This window comes from Callithrix jacchus, chromosome 14 (assembly GCF_049354715.1).
Source record: "Callithrix jacchus isolate 240 chromosome 14, calJac240_pri, whole genome shotgun sequence".
Taxonomy (NCBI): domain Eukaryota; kingdom Metazoa; phylum Chordata; class Mammalia; order Primates; family Cebidae; genus Callithrix; species Callithrix jacchus.
The window spans coordinates 107420027-107438696 of record NC_133515.1 but is presented as its reverse complement, the minus strand read 5'-3'; the positions used below and the strand labels follow the sequence as shown (position 1 = coordinate 107438696).

The following is an 18670-nucleotide window of genomic DNA, read 5'->3' as shown; positions in this document are numbered from 1 at the left end:
AGATGTGTAAAAGTTCATAAATAATTCACACAATAGGACAATTGAGGATAATTTGGAGTCTATTACATCAAGCACCATTGTTTGTTATAAATATCTACATGACATTGAAACTCCAATTCCTTCTACAACCAAACATTAGAATTATTACTTGGCAATTAAGTCTGTGCCTCAATGATGTTTATTCAGACAATACATTTAAGAAATGATTTCATGAAAGCCAATATTCTCAATGGCAGCTGGAGATATCTTGGTTCATAAAATATTGCACTTTAGGGTAGATCATGGGAGGTTAAACTTTCAGTCCCTCTCTGATGCCTGCTGTCCCCTATAAAGCTGTTTTTAAATCTCCTCTTTCCAAAAGCTGGGATCATTCCCCTTTCGTCAGTCTTTTATTATTCATTTAAAACCTCTGTTGACACTTGCTTCACTGTAGTTTTGGGGGTTTTCGTTTGCTCTTTCTGTTTCCTTCATTGGTCTGTGAACTCTTCAAATGTAAAAACCACATATTGTTGACTTCTATTTCTAGGACTAGTTTGGTTTTCTGGGTTAGAACTGGCTCCCAGTAAAACACTTCATTAAAAGCACTGAAGAACTTCAGTTATAAGCAGATGATAAGAAAAGTAGTTAAGACAGTAGGGGTAGATATGGGCTGATTTTAGGACAGAGAACAAACTAACAGAAAGGAAATGATGAAAAAGAAAGTTTGGAGAAAGAATAGAAGAAAATATTTTTAATACCAAATATCATACCCTGACCTCTGGGTTTTTTTTCCTTCTCAAATGTAATCAGACTATTCAGTCTAGAATATATATCGCCATGATAGTCACAGAAATACTTTTCAGTTGTTTAACAATTCAAATCAGCAATGGTTATGTGAATTTGAAACATAGGAAAAAAAAGACAAATATGGAAAAGAAAAAGGAAGGCATTTGTGCCACGGATCCACAAATCTGGTGGTTTGAGATTGCAATCAGTTTTCTGAAGTTGAGAGCTGGGAAGCCAACGAGGCAGTTACTTCCCTTGTGCGTCATTTTCTTTTCTTTCTTCTTTTTTTTTTTTTAAGCGTGAACACAGTCCCCCACTACCACAAATTATGCAGTCAAGTTTCCCACATTTGGGGAAATCGCAGGGGTCAGCACATCCGGAGTGCAATGGATAAGCCTCGCCCTGGGAAAACCATCTTCGTGATCATGGTATCTCCCCTGCCAGGTAAGTATGTGCGTCATCTTCTTAAAATATGGCATTTTCCCAGAGTGATTATTCAATAAGCCTAAGTACACACATTAGGTATTGGCTTTTGGCTCTGAAAATGTGAAAACCTAACACTTAGATTTAAAAGACACAAGCATTTTCCATCTTCTTCATATCATGCAGGTGGAAGTTGTAGAGCAGAGCCACCTTCTAACTCAGATGATCTGATTATGCACAGACAGGCAATGGAAAAGATGTTTATTTAGGGTTGTACAGAGCAAGTGTTATGATATTTACCCTTCATAAATGCCTATGAGACTTCAGGATTCCTCCTACTAACTAAGGCTATTCTAAATAACCAACAGATGGTGCCTGGTGATGATCAGGAACCACTGTTTCAATCAATTATATACCCACCCATATTTTGCTCAACTCAGTGAACTGCAATGACTCAGCATTAATAATTTCCTAAGCATATATTTTGTCCAACTGATCATCTTCCTACTAGTTCTGAACTCTTTCACTAGATACAGTTTATAACATAAGCCTTTTCTTCTTAACATCATTCATTTTCTTGAAATTTTCAAGACTAAACCTATTAAACAATATTAAAAAGCAAAGCTATAGGTTCCTCATTGTAATTCTCAGTTAAATACATCTTCCACCAGCAAACATGGTCAAGATACTGCTTAGTCACTCATAAAATATTAAAAGGTTCAATGTTAGTCATTTTACAGAACCATCAGAGGTTGGATAAGTTTATTGGTTCAATTTTGGTCAAATCTATAAAAAGCTCATGCTCTATAATAGCTACATTCTTAATAAAGGCGTTTGCAGAAGAACAAGAATGTTCTTTCAAAACCAGACATGATTTTATGCCCTAACTCACTATGACTCATGGTAAGAATTTAGATCCTCATAAAATTTATTTTCTATTTTACAACTAGAGTGATCAGTTGATTTTCCAAAATAAATTCTGGTCTCAGGTTTATCAAGATTCACATTCACATATGCTGCAGAGTGAGTAAATAGTCTTTGCTATCAAAATCAAAACATTATTGTGATTTTTTTAGGGACATAAGGATGTCCTACTGCACAAGGGGTCAGTGCATGTCTCAAACTACGTAATAAAGAGATGCAATTATTCATTATGCAATGCTTCCTGTCACCATGTGTCAGATCCTGCCACATGACAAACGCCAGTCACAAACAGAAGCACAGCTCCTTCCCCCTTCTCACTGTCGACCAACATGAACATTCATACTCACTTTGCATGTGATTAGTGTCCTAGTAGGTGTATGTGGAAAGTTCTTTGGGAACCCAGGGTGTGGGAAGCCAGATCTGCCTAAAGAGAGAGCAAGCCATTTTCAGAATGGACATTTCAACAAACATTTTCAGAATGGACATTTTCAACAAACCATTTTCAGAATGGAAATTTCGTGGGGAGATAGAAAAACAGTGAGGGTATGAGCTATGGATTTGCTTTTCTCTCTTAATCCAGTGTGACTTTGAATGACTAATACCAGTTGTTGGACAATTTTGTGTGTATCTGTTTTCTCATTTGTAAAATGAAATAAGGAAAAGATCACAGAAGCTAGACTAACTCACACGGCTGATGCAATTATTAAAGGAAAGGATGCTTGAGAAAGTGCATTAGAGACTACAACAATAAGCTCACTAGAGAGTAGATTAAGAAGACGACCTGAGGACGGATTTGGGGGACAGTTAACAGCCATCTGAGAAGTACCTGCTTTTTATTCCAGAGGCGATCTTATTTCATAAATCATCTTTGAGATAGAAAATGAACCTGGAAGAAATGCAGAAAAGAAAGTAATCTAAGAATAAAAGTCCAGGAACCGATGGAAGATAATTATGATCAGAGATAATAATTGCCCAGATGGAGTAATAGAATCAAATGGAAAGGAGAGGTGAACCTTAGATGAATTAAAGGAGAAGCAATAAACCTTGGTAACTGATTTAATGTAGGTGACAAGAGTGAAAGAGGAATAAAGGTGACTGTTTCTTACCCCAAGTAACTGAAAGGATACTATGGTCATTAACCAAAGGAAGACACCTACGATATCTGGGGAAGACAAGTAGCATCCCAGGATGTCATCTGGATGCCTTTGTGAACATATTTTGACATCACAGGAATAGGCCCCAGGAGAGAGTTTGGAGGTAGATAAATTGTTTAGAGATTCATCAATATAGATTTTGTATCTTATAGAAAATAAATAAAATTGAATTAAAAAATAATAAAACTCAAACCCCAGTCTTCTGGTCATAAATGGGGAGCCCCAGTATAGATCATAGCATCTTTCTGAAGGTCATCCCTTTGGAGAAAGTGCTTTCTATTTAAGTCTGTTTAGAATAATTAATTTGATGTCTTATTTAGGCAAAATGACACTTCTTTGGGAAGGGGAATTTCATAATTCTAGAGCATGACTGAGATGCTTTACCTTTTTAGAACCTGTTCCCTAGGGGACATTTGTGAGGAGGACGGCTCTGGAATAACTTGTAAAGAGTGACACTTGAAGCTTCCAGGAGCATCAAGAGTCGGGGGCATCAAGGCAGGTGTATGATGGGAAGATGGTGGATCCAGCAGAGAATCTGGTTGGGAGATGTGGTGACACAGCATTCGTTCAGCCTCGCGGCAGGTGCACTGGTGTCCCAGCCCCAGACATTGTGATGGGGATTCAAGAGCATTACTCTTATATTAAGACGAGTTCTACAGGTGTGATTTGGGATGCCATCCCTGAGAAACGACTGAATACTATTAACGAATGACATTTAATCTTCAGGTCCAAGGAATAGGATAGCCAGAACCAAACCTCAGCATATTTAAGGGCCTTCAGGATGAAGCAGAGAAATACATTTATCACATTAGAAGCCAGGACAACTGGTGCTAAGGCACAGAGTGTTGAGTTTTAAGCCTTGGCTGCTACGCAAAGTGTAGTTCTCAGAGAAGCAGCCCAGCCATCCCCAGGAGCTTGTGAGAAAGTGGGAGAAAGGAGCGGGGACCAGATACCCTTGGTGGTTCCTTCCAGTGCTGACCTTGCTCTACATGAATTTGGTTGGAGTTTATATTAGGAAATAAGGATAGGTAAATACTGGGTTCAATTCTTTTTTAAAGAATAAGAATGGAGATGTTAAAAGTAATGAAAGAAAGCAGAGAATATTTGATGATGCATTCAATACAGCAGGCTAGGCATAAGAGGTGATGCGGAATAAAGGTCATGAGAATTCTGAGCTTAGATCAGTGGGAAATAATTGCATCATTAACAAAGGACGCAATTTCGGAAGAAGGGATTTTTTGTTGTTGTAGAGGGAAAATTGTAATCTTATAAACCATGACTTCTAAAATATCACAAATAAATTTGTAATCAATCTTTTGCCATAATTTTAGTGACATATTATTAAATTGTGACCTAAAATTGTGCATATTTTTATAAAATGCTGATTTTATAAAATTCATTTTCAGAAGCCCCCAAAGAAATATTATACTTATATAACATTATACATCATGTAATGTATATGATATATATATCATATAATGTATATGACGTATAATACCTAATACATTATATGATGTATATCTTTTTAAAAAATTGAGAAGAACCTCATTGAAAAGTGTTCCTTTCTACATAGAATGGGTGAGGATTAAATATCACTCATGGAGAGACAGATGATTTTTAATTTTTAAATTTTTTATTCTTCTGTGCCATTTCACTGAAATAAGAAGCAGGCTTCCAATATAACTGACGTTACCCATAAGATGGTAGAGCCAGTGGAAAGAATTTTAAAAACTCTGTGGAAAACAGTCTATATGTCTCCACTCTCCCCTTTGTTCTGGTTCTGGAAGCAGCACCACATTCTGAACTTTTCAGCAACAGGTTGAAGAAATTTCAAGGCAGATTTCCTAGGCTCATGGAAAACCTCTTTGTCCACTCTTGAGATTCTTTAACACAGACTGATATTTCCTTTTGTATGATTGATAACATGAATCTAATTTCTGAGCTACCTGAAGACCTTCAAATTACTTACTTTCATTGCAAAGTGCATTAAGGCAGGCATGTTACTGCACAAGCCCACCTGAATTCTGACCAGAGTCAGAATTGGGAGAATTAGGCTCTGCAGCGCTGCCACACTGTCAGACGCTGACAAATGATGAGCTCCGTGGAAGTGCAAAGGAAGGAGGAAGGCCACTGCGGCTGCCACTGCCAGACACTGGCTCGGCATTTACTGCAGAAAACTAGCGATTAGACTACAACAGCAGCCGTAGCCTAGTGATTTGCCTTTTACAATTTTTTAAAAGCAGTGCCCAGAAACCAGCACCTGGACAATGCATTTTCCACCTAATCATCCTCAAAGGATATTCTGTCTGACAGGTCAAAGATACTTCTCCCGGGAATTACAGGTTTTTATTTTATGAATGCATAATGGTTGCTAATGTGTTGGAGAGGGACTTGGTTGTTGAGTTTCCGACCGCAAAGCTGGGTCTCGGGCACTTCTCTTTGTGCTGGTCAGTCCCTCACAGCACTGCTTTATATCACAGACACAGAGTGAGAACATGAAGCCCTGTGGGGCACAGGTGTAAGTGAGGAAAGTCCCACTGTTAACACCTAAGGGTTCTTCTGCCTTGTAACTGTTCCTATTTTCCTTGATACCACCACAATGTAGGTGTATTCAAACATGCTCACTCTGTAGAGTTTCATTAAACAAAACAAAACAGAAAAGCAAACCAAACCTGCCTCATGGCAAAATGTAAGGAAATGATGACTATAGAAACACCTAGTAGTTACACGAAAGGGGAAAAACAACTCTGCAGAATTAACACTTGATGATTTTGTAGTCATGCAATCAAAGACCCTCATCTGATCAGGAAGAAATCAAGACTCAGAGACTGTGATTTTCCCAGGTAAAAATGTCAGTAAGTGACAGTTTGGCACCACAAACATTTGAGCATCTTCCACTCAATATATCCTGGGCAAGCCTGTGGGGTTACAAAGATGAGAATCCCCACTGATGTTCTTCACAGGGTTCCCAGTCCACACAGCAGAGCTGCACGCCACAAAGGCAGTGTAAGGTGGAAGGGAGTGACGTCAGCTGGGCCTCTTTCCATTGCACCATGTGGTCCTCCCTCATACAAGTATTCTCTGCTCACAGAATCTCATCAAATCTGCTATTGTAACCGGGGGACGGGAGCAGGTTACAGGAGTGTTCCAAAGACACTCACTGTTCCCCTATCAGATGTGTTTTCTCAGGTCCTTGGGCCTTACTCACCCAAAAATGGGGAGAGAGCCCTGGCAGTGTGGTGAGCTTGTTCAAGTAAGTATAGGACCCAGATAGTTTTGAAGAAAAGCAATTTATTAGGCAGAGAGAGAAAGAAAGAGAAATAGAGAGAAGGAGAGAGAGAGCAAGCTCCCATGCTGTCATGGGAGGGGATCCAGAGATGGAGTCCTCACAGGTAAAGAGCGAGAAAGGAGACTCCTATGCTATGGTGGGAGGGGATCCCAGAGAGGGAAATCCATATAGGCAAGAGAGAAGGCGGAATTTAACCCTGGGACTTACTCCTGCCCCATTCAGCTTTTCTCCAGTGAGAGGAGCTTTTCCAAACTTCCTCTGGAGTGACTGATCTTTGACTCTGATGCTGGATTGGCTGCCTGGCTCACAATAGATCCCTCCTTCCAAGGCTTTTTGGTGGTCTTTTTAAACAGAGAAAGCTCACCTGGGCTGTCTACCATCCCATGCACTGGAAAATTAGAAAAAGAACTCTTGGCTCTCGGGTAGGGGAGGAGAAGTGGATAGAGGTATGGCACTGGGGAGTTGAAACCACGCCTCCTGTGGACCCGGGAGGAGAAGTTAACATAGTCCCTCTCCACCACATATTTATTTACATGAATAAATATGTGTTAACAGCTACTAAGAACAAGACATCGAGCTATAGGATATGGACAGTATCAACATTAGAAATCCATAATCCTTTTCTTTAAAGCATTTATCATCCAGCAATCAGAATGACACTGTTGAAGGACAGTTGGAATGCAGACCAGAAGTGGGAGAGGGTTCCAGAAGGCACACAGGGAAGTCCAGACCGGGGAAGAAGGAAGGAGGTGTCAGATGGAGGATGGTCGTAACTAAAGTATATGCAAAGGCACCGAGGGGCAGAAAAGCCCAAGCTGTGTTTTGGGGACGCCAGGTTTCGTGCAGGAAATTTGGCTGCGGGATGCAGGAGGATGGAAGTGGGAGTGGAGGATGGAAGTGGGAGTGGAAGATGAATGACAGCTGTTCTCTGTTGTGGCTGCAGGGAAAGGCAGGGCTGGGAAGTTGGGATCATTTTTAAACAATAACATAATCTTTTGCCTTTTTTTTAAAGCAGATACATTAATATTTTTGCCTTTAAGCTTTAGAAATTTTGGGCAGATGGTAGTAGAAAGACCAAACTGGCTGCAGTTAAACATGTAAATCTTGTTCTGGTCTTTGGGTCATGGCGCCTAGCGTTCTCACTGCTTAGATAATACACTTCTGCTCCCAGGGGTCCTTTAAACAATCAGTTCTGTATATTCCAAGGATTACAGCCTCATGTCTGTTGACACAAAGGTACTTCAAATATAATTCAAGCCCAACCTCTCATATTCACAATAAGAAAATTGAGACAAAGATAAGTGAAGTGACTTTTCATGGCATTCCCTTTCATACCATACAGCACACTCAGAGAGGAGTCTGTGTCCAGTGGAGCTGCTTCGTGGCTTCATCCACACTGTGGCCAAGGAAAACCTGCCCTCCTGTTCCTTTCCTTAGAAAATTAATTTCTTGGGTCAAGAGCAGTGACTCAGGCCTGTAATCCCAGAATTTTGGGAGGCCGAGGTGGGCGGATCACCTGAGGTCGGGAGTTGGAGACCAGCCTGATCAACATGGAGAAACCCCGTCCTTACTAAAAATACAAAATTAGCTGGGAATGGTAGTGCGTGGCTGTAATCCCAGGAGCTTGGGAGGTTGAGAAAAGAGAATTGCTTAAACCTGGGAGGCAGAGGTTGCGATGAACCGAGATCATACCACTGCACTCCAGCCTGGGCAACAAGAGCAAAACTCCATCTCGAAAAATATAATAATTTATTCAGCTTACTATGGTGGAAACATGGATCTACTGCATACCCTGTGCAGGTTTAAAAACCCCACTAGTTGCTAATTGCCATTCATCCTTTTGGATCCTCTGGCACATGCAATATTTCCTAGCTTATCTCAACTCACCAAAGATCAAATGCTCAAGCTAAATGCATAGGGTCAATAGGCTGACTTCCAGCTTCCATGTACATTTGTTTTAGTATATTATCCATCGTGTAGGCATCCACTTCAATACTTTTCCTCTACATTTCAACACCTCAGGGGAAACTGAGGCTGCTATGAATCTTTGACTGAAAAAGTCCTAAGAAAACCAGGGAAGGCCGATGCAGAGTTAAGGTCATAGTGTGTATACGACATGTAATTTCTTGTGTTAAAATACACACTTACCATTTCTACGTCCACCACCAAACAAAAAAACACACACACAAACAAAATCTATGTGAACCTCTGATCACCTGCAGGTAAAGGGGAAATCTATGTTTAGGTCAAAAGCAAACATCGTAGAACAACAGACATGATGGTACTTAAAATTAATGTGTCAAATGTGAAATGTAAATATTTAACCAGATAGATGTGAGAAGCAAAGAAGAAGTGGCTTCTTTCAAAAGAGCAACCACTGGCATCCAGCTCGTGCTCCTGGATCTGAACCCCACTCCTCCTCAATTCCCTTTTGCTTCTTCACATCTCTTCCCAAGTCTGCTCCAGGAAAGTTAGTAAGAGATGAGTCCAGCTCTAAGTAAATGAAGGGTCCTATTTACTTGGAAGATCATTAGAGGTAGAATGCAAGATGATGCTTCAATCTCTGAGCCTAAAACAAAAGCTTGCTCATGTGGACTTTGAATCAATGTGCTTACTATGGAGAAATGCACACCAAGCATGTGGCTTTGGGAGTGAGGCATGTCACCATCACTGTCTTCCCTTCTCTAGTTCATCTAGTATAACATTTCAGAGGCTCATGATGTGCTGAAGAAAACATGGGAATCAAACCTCTAATTCAAGGTTAGAAACATAAAGGGCGTGTACGTGAGGCATTGTGATCCCAAATACCCACCAGCCAGCTGTCTTCTGCTTGAGCAATTTATTTGGAATACCACAGTTAAGCTTATCTTTACTCTAACCTACTAGGCAGGCATAGTATTAAGAATAAATTATTTTAAATCCCTTCTCTGAAGGAAAAGGAAAAAGAAAAGAAAAATATTGTGAAAAAGCAACATCTTGTTGCCAGAACTGTTCTGAGACATTAAGAGTGGGCAACGGCTGCATATTTTTAACTCCGCATAGTTGTTATTAAAAAGAATTCAAATGGTTTCCAGCAGGAATCATTCTCCAGAGTCTGGGGAAGGAGTAAATGCAGACGCCAAGAAAAGACTTCAGTTCACTCATTGGTGCTATCCTGAAACACTCTGTGACCTTGATGGGATGGGTCTAGAGAGAAAGACATAGAAACCATTTGGTCAACCCATAGTTTAAGTTAAGGAAGAATGAAGCACACAGAGAATGCTTTGTGGATATTTTAATTCGAGCCATATTTCTTTGGATTTTGTCCACGGTGTTTTTATTTAATCAATTTGTAATGTATTATAGTGACAATATGAGTTGTCATATTTCTGCTTTTACTCATTGCAAACAAAAAGGCTTACAGAGTCAGCTTTCTCCAGAAGTGGGGTTTAGTCATCTGTGCCCTCATTTTCATCAGTTTCCTTAGATTTCCTTGAAAATAAAAAAGGTCAATGACGAATTTTCAGAGTTTCAAAAAGGTGTCAAAATCGCATTCTCAAATGCTACAGCACATTAAGGAACACAGACACTTTACTTGTCCAAATGTCTTTTTGTTGGGGAGAATAAATGGGAGCAGAGCAGGTGTGTTTAAGCTGGGACTGTGTGACTGTCATCCTCCCCGCTGAGCTTGCCAGGATGGAAGAGTTGCCTTCACCCTCCTCTGTCCGTTAAGTGGCTGCTTTCTGCCTCCTGCATCCTGAATATCTCATGTGCATTTCTTCTCTGTGTTCCTTCCCACCGGCTGGGACCAGCCCAGTTTACTTACCTCTCCTCAAGTCTTCTATCTGGTGCTCTGTTCTCTACCCCACCGTCTTCTTTGACAGTCAAAGTAATTTTATAAAGTAATGTCAAATGATGTTCACCCCCTTATTCAGCAGGATTAAGCTCCCTCTCTTAGGCATGGCTCATAGCGTCTCTGCTAAACTTTGCTGGGACATTATCTCACTTCCTCTGCATCCATTTTCCTCCAGATACCTCTTCCCTGTTCCCAAATCCATGACATATTTCACACCTTTAGACCATGGCTTTTACTACGTTTCCTGCTTACTGTTTTCTCTCTCCCTAAATCCAGGCACTCTTCTCTCACCCATGTAGTAAATTGCTGTTGAACCTTAAAGACCCAATTGTCAAGATACAAACATCCCTTCAATCTTTTTTTTTTTTTTTTTTTTTTTGAGACACAGTTTCAGTCTTGTTGCCCGGGCTAGAGATCTTGGCTCACTGTAACCTCCACCTCCTGGGTTCAAAGGATTCTCCTGCCTCAGTGCCCTGAGTAGCTGGGATTACAGGTGCCCACAACCATGGTCCACTAATTTTTGTATTTTTAGTAGAGAGAGGATTTCATCATGTTGGCCAGGCTGATTTTGAACTCCTGACCTCAGGTGATCTGCCCACCTTGGCCTCCCAAAGTGCTGGAATTACAGGTATGAGCTGCCTGCTACACCCAACCTTGTCTGTCTTTTTATGTCAACTCATGGCCAGTTGGCTCACCCAACAGTTTTTCTGTAGCCTATGTGGGTGTTGACAATGTGTGTGGTTCAAAGGCAGGCAGCTGCCGACAGGCCCGTGTCTGAGACTCACCTCAGCCCTAGTCAGATGATCTTAGCAATTCATTTATCCTCATCTGGTTTCACTCCTCACCTACAAAGAAGTGATGAGAGATAAAGGCTGTTTCCAAGGTGCTTTGAGAATCGACGGAGATCATACCTGTAAAACACACAGCTCAGGGCCTGGCACCACGACAGACAGAGCCCATTAATATTCCTGTGTCGATTATTGCAGTTTTATGCCACATTATTATGTCAGCTCAACACATCTCTTTCCCTGCTAGATTGTGTATTTTCTAAGGGAGAGAATGAGCCTTATTGGCCTTTCCAGTAAGGCACTTTCTTTGCATCCACATGACATGGTGCGAGTATATAGTTGTGAAGGTTAGCAGACGTGGTGCAGGCTGCTTCTCAATTTAAATTTCAGGTAAATAACAAAATTTCTTAATATACGTCCAAAATACTAAAGGTGACATACTTTTACTTAAAATATATTTTCGTATATTTGAAATCCAAATTTGACTGTGTGTCCTGTATTTTTATTTGCCAAATCTAGCAACCCCAGTTGACGTTTATCATCTAAGTTACTTCCTACATCATTTTTTTTTTGAGATTAGGATTCATAAAAGATTCTCTTATGGAGGTGAAGTCATTAGTTACTTATAAACAATATTTGGGACATCAACACTTGTTTCCCTGTGACGCTGCACTGGATTATTTCATCATTGTGAAACTGACACAAATAAGCAAACTAGAAAAGTATGTCATCGCTACTGTTTTCCCTTTTACTAATCAGGGGAAATCACCAAGTGAGGGAAAGGACAAAGTGCCATTTCCTTGGAATTTTGGAATTCCTAGGCAACCATGACCCCTTTCATTCTCCTGTACCCGGAGGGAGTGAGTGAGTCAGAAGTCAACCTCAACCCCAACCACTCCACTGCAGTTTTCTAACTCATTTCCTCCTCGCTCTCCTCCCCCTTCTGTGTTCCTAACTTCTAAAACCTAAAGAAGATCAGGAAATGAGATGAAAGTACCAGTATCCTTGAAATTAAGTGTCTGGGGAAGCCAGTATTCTTATGCCTACTGTATTAGTCCATGTTCACGTCTCTATAAAGAACTGCCAAAGACTGGATACTTTGTAAAGGAAAGAGGTTTAATTGACTCACAGTTCAGCATAACAAGGGAGGCCTCGGGAACTTATAATTATGGCATAAGGTGAAGGAGAAACAAGGTATCTTCTTTACAAGGTGGCAGGAAGGAGAATGAATACAGGAGGAACTACCAAACACTTATAAAACCATCAGATCCTGTGAGAACTCACTATCATAAGAACAGCATGAGGGAAACCACCCCCACGATTCCATTACCTCCACCTGCTCACTCCCTTGACACCTGGGGATTATGAAGATTATGGGGATGACAATTCAAGATGAGATTTTGGGTGGGGGCACAGCCAAATGATGTCGCCTACCAACGAGGATTAGTATATTTTCTTCTTCTTCTTTTCTTTTCTTTCTGTTTTTTTTTTTTTTTTTTTTTTTTTTTTTGATGCTGCAAAGACAAATATTTATTTGCTTATGGAGAATAAAACAGGAAATTACAAAATTAAGGAAAAGTATTGAGTTATAAACAGACCAATGCAGTGACTGTCAAAAGCATTTTACCCAGTGAGATGCTCCATTAACTAGATACAACTATAAGAATGAAAGTCTATTTGTTTTTGTCTTATGTTTACCGAAGAAACAAAACAGAACCTTACCAAAAACTGTGGCTTATAACATTTTTTAAAGACCATTTCCATTTTTGGATCTGATTTTTTGTTATTTCTATGATTCAAGAAGATGATAATGAGGGTAGCCATTACCATCAAGGGACCCGCACATCAGAATCAAGAGCACCCCTATAACTGGACCTGTGGAATATAGGGCTTGCTAGGGTTCAGGGGCTTAGGGGAAGAGGGCAGCAAGGGAGAGTTGCCTGTGGACCCCTATTACAAAGAAGAACCAAGGTAGGAGAACCATACTGATGCAAGCAGCTCAGAGAAAGTCAACTCCCTTCCTTCCTTCCTTCCTTCCTTCCTTCCTTCCTTCCTTCCTTCCTTCCTTCCTCCCTTCCTTCCTTCCTTCCTTCCTTCTTCCATCTCTCTTTCCTACTTCTTCTCTTATTCTCTCTCTTTCTCTCTTGCTTTATCTTTTGTGTCAAAGCAAGCTCAAGAAATAGAGAAACAGAACTGGATTGGAAGGTGTATTAGTCAGGGTTCTCTAGAACTCCTACATATACATAGTAGTTTATTAAGTTTTTTAAGACTCTCCTTTCTTTTTTTAACAAATTTTTTATTGTACTTTAGGTTCTGGGGTACATGTGCATTATTGCATAGGTACATACATGGCAAGGTGGTTTGCTGCCTCCATTCCCCTGTCACCTGTATCTGGAATTTCTCCCCATGTTATCCCTTCCCAGCCTCCCCACCCCCACTGTGCCTCCTCTAGCACCCCCCAACAGACCCCAGTGTGTGATGCTCCCCTCCCTGTGTCCATGTGTTCTCATTATGCAACACCCGCCTATGAGTGAGAACATGCAGTATTTGATTTTCTGTTCTTGTGTCAGTTTGCTGAGAATGATGATGTCTGGATTCATCCATGTCTCTACAAAGAACATGAACTCATCCTTTTTTATGGCTGCATAGTATTCCATGGTGTATATGTGCCACATTTTCCTTGTCCAGTCTATTATCGATGGGTATTTGGGTTCGTTCCAGGTCTTTGCTATTGTAAATAGTGTTGCAATGAATATATGTGTGCATGTGTCTTTAAATTAGAACTATTTATAATCCTTTGAATATATACCCAGTAATTGGATTGCTGTCTAATGGAATGTCTATTCCTACATCCTTGAGGAATTGCCACACTGTCTTCCACACTGGTTGAACTAATTTACACTCCCACCAAAAGTGTAAAAGTGTTCCTATTTCTCCACATCCTCTCCAGCATCTGTTGTCTCCAGACTTTTTAATGATCACCATTCTAACTGGCATGAGGTGGTATCTCAATGTGGTTTTGATTTGCATTTCTCTAATGACATTGATGGGCATTTTTTCATATGTTTGTTGGTGTCATATATGTCTTCTTTTGAAAAGTGTCTGTTCATGTTCTCTGCCCACTTTTGAATGGGTTTGATTTTTTTCCTTGTAAATCTGTTTTAGTTCTTTGTAGATTCTGGATATTAGCCCTTTGTATTAAGTATTAACTCACAGAATCACAAGGTTCCACATAGGTTGTCTGCAAGCCGTGGAGCAAGTAGAGCCAGTCCAAGTCCCAGAACTGAAGAACTTGCTGTCTAATGTTCGAGAGCAGGAAGCATCCAGCATGAAAAAGATGTTGGCTGGGAAGCTAGGCCAGTCTAGTCTTTTCACATATTTCTGCTTGCTTTATATTCTGGCCACACTGATAGCTGACTAGATGGTGCCCACCCAGTTAAGGGTGATCTGCCTTTCCCAGCCACTGACTCAAATGTTAATCTCCTTTGAAAACACTCTTACAGAGACACCCAGGATTAATACCTTGCATCCTTCAATCCAGTCAAGTTAGCACTCAGTATCAACCATCACAGAAGGCTTTTTTGTGTATAAAATGAAATGCATTAGGTTTCTGTTACCAGTGTATCAAATTGCTTAGTGGCTTAAAGCAACAATAATTTGTCCTCATACAGTTCAGGTCGTTGGCTATCTGAAATGAACCTAAAGGGCTAAAATCAAGGTCTTAAAAAGTTTGGCTCTTTCTAGGGGCTGGCTCTAAAAGAGAATTTGTTTCTGTGTATTCCAGCTTCTAGAGGCTGCCAGCATGCCTTTGCTTGTGGCTGCATCACTCTGACCTGCCTCCGTGGTCACCGCCTTCTAGGTCTGACCACCCTGCCTCCCTCTTTGAAAGACCCTTGTGATTCCTCAGTAAGAAAGACCTACTTAAACTTCCCACATAATCTAGGATGGTCTTCCCATTATAAAATCCCTAATCACATCTGCAAATCCCTTCTGCCATATACATTCAGAGGTTCTGGGGATTAGGACATGCACACTTTGGGAGCAGCCATTGCTCAGTTTACCACAGAGGCTACCAAACATTCCAAATAAGAGCCTTGAGACAGTGGCCCTCTGGCAGCTTGCTCAGACTCCAGCCTGCTCCTGGGGCTTGTGCCACAGCACTGTGTCCTCTCTTTTCTCTGCGTTCCTCACTGCTTTTACTCTGCCTTCTCAGAACCCTTGTTTCCTGAGCTTCCTCTTCAGCTTGAAAGTGACACCCTAAGGCCACCGCAATAGCCATGGCACATTAATGCTATATTCCTTTACATTCCTCAGATACCCTGTGTTTGCGGTTTCCACTGTTGAGAGAGAGGAGAGAGAGGCTGAGTTTCCCTGTTAACAACTCTTAGTCCTTGCTGAGTGCCTACCACCCTGTGAGCAAGGGAGGCCTTACACATAGAACCAGCCCTCAACTCCACAGCTGTCTTTATGGCTTCTGTGAAAGCTTAGCTTCATGTCTTATTTTCTACTTTTTCTGGTTCTTTTAGCAATGCTTTTTAGAAAACAATGATAGTATGACAATACAAAGCACTTCATTAAAGCCACAGGAAAGTAACCTGATAATTTTATAGGATGCCTGACTTTCATGTAGCCAGAAATCCATCCCTGTTCAAAAGGAGAATGAAACTTTTAATTGTAACAGAAGTTAAGTGCAATCTTGTTTCGGGAAGACTCTTTTTCTCATGCTGCTAATCTCCACATGCAGTTTTCAGATCATTCCAGTCTTTGACTGCCCTAATATTATGCTGCATGACATGGATAAAACTGATGACAAATGCTCGTTAAAAGAGATACTAAATACAGCAGGGTGGGGTGGCTCACGCCTGTAATCCCAACACTTTGGGACGCCAAGATGGGCAGATTAATTGAGGCCAGGATTTCAAGACCAGCCTGGCCAACATAGCAAAACCCCATCTCTACTTAAAACACAAAAAACTAGCTGGGGATGATGGCATGCACCTGTAGTCCCAGCTAGTTGGGTGGCTGAGGCACAGTAATGACTTGAACCTTGAAGGCAGAGGTTACAGTGAGCCAAAATCATGCCACTGCACTCCAGCCTATGTGACAGAGAGAGATCCTGACTCAAATAAAATAAAATAATATAAATAAATTAAAAAGTGGTACTAAATGCAGTAGAAGACATCCCTGTGTGGCTTCTTCAGAAAAGGTGGTCTCAGATAAAGCTAAAGTGTTGTTGTATTAGTCTATTTTCACACTACTATTAAGATACTACCCAAAGCTGGGTAATTTATGATCAAAAGAGGCTTTATTGACTCACAGTTCTGCATGGCTGGGAGGCCTCAAGAAACTTACAATCATGGCAAAAGGCAAAGGTGAGGCGGGCACCTTCTTCACAAGGTAGCTGGAGAGAGAGAGAGAGAGAGAGAGAGAGAGAGAGAGAGAGCACATGGGGAAATGCCATTTCTAACATCTTTAGATCTTGTGAGAGTTCCCTCACCACCATGGGGGAAATGCTCCCATGACCCAATTGCCTCCAACAAGGTCCCTCCCTTGACAGGAGGGACTTACAACTTGAGATGAGATTTGGGTAACGACACAGAGTCAAACCTGGGGCCCCTCCCAAACCTCATGTGCTCACATTTCAAAACCAATCATGCTTTCCCAACAGTCCCCCATAGAGTTAACTCATTCCAGCAGTAACCCAAAAGTTCAAGTCCAAAGTTTCATCCGAGATGAGGCAAGTTTCTTGCACATATGAACCTTTAAAATCAAAAGCAAGTTAGTTATTTCCCAGATAAAACAGGGGTACAGGTGTTGGGTAAATGGTTCCACTCCAAATGGGAGAAATTAGCCAAAACATGCATGTGCCCCATGCAAGTCCAAAATCTGACTGAGCAGTCATTAAATCTTAAAAATCAAACATCTTTTTTAATTCAATGTCTCATATCCAGGGAATGGTGTTGCTAGGGGTGGGTTCCCAATGGACTGGCCAGCTCCACCCCTTGTGGCCCTGCAGTGTACAGCCCCTGTGGCTGGTTTCACAGGTTGTTGTTGAGTGCCTACAGCTTTTCCAGGTGCATGGTGCAAGCTATTGGTGGATCTACCATTGTGGGGTCTGGTGGTCCTCTTCTCACAGCTTGACATGGCAATGCCCCAGGGGACTCTGTATTGGGGCTTCAACCCCACATTTCCTCTCTGCATTGCCCTAGGAGAGGTTCTCCATGAGAGCTCCTCCCCTGCAGCAGACTTCTGCCTGGACATTCAGGCATTCCATACATCCTCTGAAATCTAGGCAGAGGTTCCAAAGCTCAATACTTGTCTTCTGTGTACCCACACAACACAAGGCCCAGCACCACATGGAAGAAGCCACCAAAGCTTGGAACTTGCACCCTCTGAAAGTTCCTGAACTTTACATTGGCCCCTTTTAGCCATGGCTAGAGCTGGAGTGGCTGGGATGCAGGGAACCAAGTTCCAAGGCTGCACAGAGCAGTGTGGCCCTTGACCTGACCAACAAAATTTTTTTCTCTTTCAGGCCTTCAGGCCTGTGATGGGAGGGGCTACCATGAAGGTCTCTGACATGTCCTGAAGAAATATTCCTCACTGTCTTGGTTAACATTCAGCTTCTCATCACTTATGCAAATTTCTGCAGCTGGCTTGAATTCCTCACCAGAAAATTGATTTTTTTCTTTCTTTTCTTTTTTTTTTTTTAACAAACCAAACCAAACCTTTATTTTTGGGTTGAGGTATACCTTTTCAGTTTTTTAATCTCTCACAGGAAAAACAGATCATTTTATAATTTCTGTAATAGCTGGTTTATTAGAATTAAATGTGTCTCTCAAAATAATTTAAATTCTTGGTCTGACATGAATAATCTATTCAGAAAATCCTTAAAACTGGCTTGAGTTAATAAGCCAGATTTAAACCTCGATCTCCTCCTTCAGCTGCTCTTTTGTCCGTCAACTTCTTACTGTCCTTTGCTTGCAATTTTTTTCGTTCTTACCATGTGGTGAGGCTTCAAACTTTCCAAACCTTTATGTTCAGCTTCCCTTTTAAACGTAAGTTCCATTTTCAAACCATCTCCTAGTGAATGCATATAACTGAATGCTTTCAGAATAAGCCAGGTCACCTCTTGAATGCTTTGCTATTTAGAAATTTCTTCTGTCAGATACCCCAAATCATCTCTTTCAAGTTCAAAGTTATACAGATCCCTAGTGCAGGAGCAAAATTCTGCCAGCCTCTTTGCTAAAGCATAGCAAGTGTGACCTTTACTCCAGTGCCCAATAAGTTGCTCAGCTGTATCTGAGACCACCTCAGCCTGAATGTTATTGCCCACATCACTATCAGCATTTTGGTCAAAACCATACAACAAGTCTCTAAGAAGTTTCAAACTTCCACACATCTTCCTGTCTTTTTCTGAGCCCTCCAAACTGTTCTAACCTCTGACTGTAACCCAGGTACAAAGTTATGTCCACATATTCAGGTTATCTTTATA

General features: G+C 41.1%; 1 non-coding gene across 1 annotated transcript; it reads right to left on the bottom strand.

Moving 5' to 3' along the window:
* Nucleotides 1-1058: 1058 nt before the first annotated feature.
* LOC118147647 (U1 spliceosomal RNA) lies at nucleotides 1059-1217 on the bottom strand. The gene has a single exon (XR_004734089.1). It is a non-coding gene; the product is annotated as a U1 spliceosomal RNA (small nuclear RNA).
* Nucleotides 1218-18670: the final 17453 nt, after the last annotated feature.